The sequence below is a fragment of the Nicotiana tomentosiformis genome, chromosome 11, assembly GCF_000390325.3.
Source record: "Nicotiana tomentosiformis chromosome 11, ASM39032v3, whole genome shotgun sequence".
Classification (NCBI taxonomy): Eukaryota; Viridiplantae; Streptophyta; class Magnoliopsida; order Solanales; family Solanaceae; genus Nicotiana; species Nicotiana tomentosiformis.
Window position 1 is genome coordinate 59,310,635 of NC_090822.1, and position 4,063 is coordinate 59,314,697.

The 4,063-nt window shown below is 36.8% G+C and overlaps 1 long non-coding RNA gene across 1 annotated transcript; it reads right to left on the minus strand.

Moving 5' to 3' along the window:
* Window positions 1-2,410: 2,410 nt before the first annotated feature.
* Window positions 2,411-3,562, minus strand: LOC138900940 (uncharacterized). Its single transcript, XR_011412302.1, has 2 exons — window positions 3,262-3,562; window positions 2,411-2,634 (listed from the first exon to the last, which is right to left on the minus strand). It is a non-coding gene; the product is annotated as an uncharacterized lncRNA (long non-coding RNA).
* Window positions 3,563-4,063: the final 501 nt, after the last annotated feature.

The following is a 4,063-nucleotide window of genomic DNA, read 5'->3' on the forward strand; positions in this document are numbered from 1 at the left end:
TTCCTTATTTTCTCAGCAAGTATTTCATTGTAGTACTTAGGGAAGACCTTATGACTCTTGTAAAGCTGTGAGCTTATTACATCATATACTTGATGAAATTTTTGATGTTCTTTCTTGCCTATAATTATCCGTAGTTACTTATTTCCACGCCCTCATACTTGTAGGGTTGCTCATGAACTGAAGTTTTGACTGTCTTCCTAGTGAAATTCTCCTTTATTTACCCTTAACTACCCCAAATCCTATCTTAATATATCTCGAGGATCACGATGTCATATCTGTGAGACAACATTCCCATGTTGGGGTTCACTATGTTTATCTTGCACGATCTGTTGATTTGTTTGTAACCTCTCTTATCTAGCCATAACTACACTCTACCTGAATCAATTACTAACTACTCGTTGACCCATTCTCATATCAATATTCCGTGTAATATTTATTGGGTTATTTCCTTTGTCTTAACTTACTACTCGCATTGGTTCCTTATTTATCAATAACATCCCGGGCAGAAACCTTTACTCCCTTTCCTTGACGTCGTGTTTGCATAATGTTTTGGAATCATAGAATATCTGTAGGATTTGAATAAGTGCAATCTCATTGCTTTCTCATTTTTATTGCATTCTTCCTTTACCATTCCATAATTACTAAAACCACTTAATTTTGACTTAATGCCACATTACTCCATATTCCCCCCTTTGGGGGAGCACTAAGTTTTAGTGTTACGATGATCTACGTATAGATGTTTTACCTTCTCATCTATGGCATCTTTTCACATCATCCATGATCCTTACTCACCTCGCGGTAATCTTTTTGTACCAAGGATAATGAAATTCCTCACTCACGAGGGTGATACTTAGTGTAACTGGCACATACAGTCCCTTAAGCTTAACTTTACTCGCCTTGCTTACTTTGGGGAAGTGTCATCCTGAATGACCTTTAAAAGGTATTCTTCTGTCGTCCAATCGAGACGCAATCGCTGAAATTCTCATGATGCCGACTATTACTCGGTCCCTAGTTCATGCTTAGTTTATCTTGTTCATCAGTCCATGCTGATTTCTTATTACTCTGGGGTCTAACTTTTCCTTTTGGTAGTCGCGTTGTAGTCACAAACTTATTTCTTGAAATGAGGATATGACTTTATGGCCTATACTCTGTTGTTGTCTCAAGGCCTGTCACCTCTCGTTCTTTCCTTCAGTTGACTATAGATTCTGTAATACTATCATCTTTTTTATCTACCGTTGTTATACATGTATCACATCTTACTCATAATGCTTCATTAACTCTCTTCTTATTCCTCGCTAACATTTATGTCTTTCACTTTATTCTGAAAACTCGAACAAGACATTCTTTTGCTTTTAGATCCCCTTGCCCCATCTACTGGCTCTTTGGGTTGCCTAACATTCTTTCTCCACTAGGGACATAAGCTACACTAAGGTAATATTTATCCCTTTCAAGGCTTTCAGTGCCTATCTTTGTAGTACTCATATCTAGCTGTACAATTTTAGACTGTATCATCTGGGTGTCTCACAAGGAGATCTATTAGCATATTTGCAATATCCTTTAGAAATGTCAACTAACGCAAAAATACATCCATCATTATGGGTTACTTTAACCAGTCGGGTCCTGATATCCCGTTATTCTCTTAAATTGCTTTTGTTATCCCCATAGGACATAAATGAGATAGCTATGGCCAATTATACATACCTCTGTTATTATTGAAGGTGACTCAAAATGCTTATATTTTTCTGCCTGAATTGTATATACCAATAATCTTCATTAATTGGGTACCTCGTACCCTTTTAACCTTGCTCCTTTTACTCGTTGAAGCTTGTATCTATCGTTTGAATCTCTCATTGCCATTCACCATTGGGGTGGATAGATATTCTTGCCTTAAGGCTCCTTATCAAGAGGATATCATGTCTTCGTACACACATGATCTACTTAAGACCTTACATTTACTCATCATAAGCATCATGAAAAATCGAGTTCCTCTAACTTAACTATTCCATAGCCACATTCAATCTCTTACCAACTGTCTTTCTGGATGTAGGTATCGTCCTATTACGAATAAAATTTAGGAATTTGACTTCTTATAAGTGAGCTCTACCACACGATCTAGAGTAAGAAGAAAGTGTGGTGCACAACACACCCATAAACAAGACTATACTAGACATGGCTTGTAGACTTTCTAGGACATAACTTCTCTAATATAACTTTTGTCACGACCTAAATTGATGGGCCACGACGGGCACCCGGTACCGTACTCAACCGAGTACCAACACAATGTATCTTTTCGTATCATACTATCATAGATAACTGAGCCGGAGAGGCTGCCGTGAGACAAGTAGAATACAACATGAAATACAAACTTATAATTAAGACATACGGGCCTATAATTCCAAAATGAGCACTCTTACACTGAACATAGGCCGAAAAGGCCATACAATCTTTCATATACCTGACATCTGTCTATAAGCCTCTAAGAGTATATAAACATCATGAAGGTCGGGACAGAGCCCCACCATACCAATCAATACATGTCCTAATGATACTGACCAAATAGCAACTCCGGAGCAAATGGAGCGCACCAACATCTTCCACTGAGCTGATAGCCTACTTGGAGGGCTCTTAACCTGTCTATTGGGACATGCAGTCATGAAACACAGCGTCCCCCGGCAAAGGGATGTTAGTCCAAATAATGTACCGAGTATGTAAGGAATGAAAATCAGTAAATAATAGACATGAGAGAAACATGGAGTAAAAGACTTAACACATATGTCTGAATAGCTCAGTAAATTATTTCATATTTATAATGCCATGCATATGCGTATAAATGTCATACCATGCATAAGTATATGCATTCATATCATCATCAAGCCTCTGAGGGCATCCCATCATATCATCTCGGCCACTGTGGGCAAATCATCAACGTATACCAGCTGATCAAGTGGTGGTGCGTATATAACGCCATCTGGTCATGGGTTAATGTACATTTATAAATGCATGAAATGCATAAGAATTACGTTCATATGATTTCTTGGATTGTCATAAAATCAATATGCCTTTCGGATAAACTTTATCAAATATATATTTTTCTGAGACCAATGAATAGAAGATATAATAATAATTCACATGGGGAATCAATAACATAGACACCCCTAATACTTCTATGAATAGAGTCATTTATGGAAGTTGTGCATTTGCTCGTTTCCTTCGTGTCGTATAGATCATGCCAAAAAGAAAGAAGGGATAACCTTAACATACCTGAAGTAGGAAAAAATCCGTATGATATTCTTGAGAAGGGTTGCACCGTACTCCATTAGAGTTGCAAAATCCCGTTGTTATTATGCAGTGCAATTTCGTATGAATTTCTTACAAATTTAAGAACTGCCGTCGCTATGAAGTCTCATATGAAATTCAAAAATTCCCTCACCTTCATTCTTTGTCTTTCCTTTCTGTATAATTCCTTGCAGCAAATGAATTTGATAACCTTACTTGTTGAAATCTCTGTTTGAATTAGAGTCTTTGTTATTCTTTAAATTGTTGAAAGAGACGTAGTTTTAGATTGCACCATAATCAGAATCTTTGCTATTCTTTAAATTGTTGAAAGATACATATCTATCTTTGAATTAAAAGTCCCTATGTTGAATTGATTGCCACCTAACCCATAATGACTAAGAGTCATATGGTTTGGTAGTGGCTTGCTGTCATGTGGCAGTGGGGGTGGGGGTGGTTTTAATCTTTATCCATAACTCATTAGTTAATTAGGTACTATCTCGTTGCTTAATAATTAACCAATTTCCCACATAATTGAATTATCTCAACTTACTTAAAATACTACTCACTTTTAATACACTTTATATACCTTACTATCATGGCCATATGGTACCTTGTATGTTACTAGTCCATAAATACCGGGTATTTTAGCTCGGGCTGTGTTTTGTCCCAAAATGTTGAACTTTGACGAAATTCATTTTCTTCGATTTTCTCACCCTCTCACCTTTACGAATTTACTCGTCACTTGTTTGAAATAGCATAATGCTTATAATCTCAAAATAATCCCATT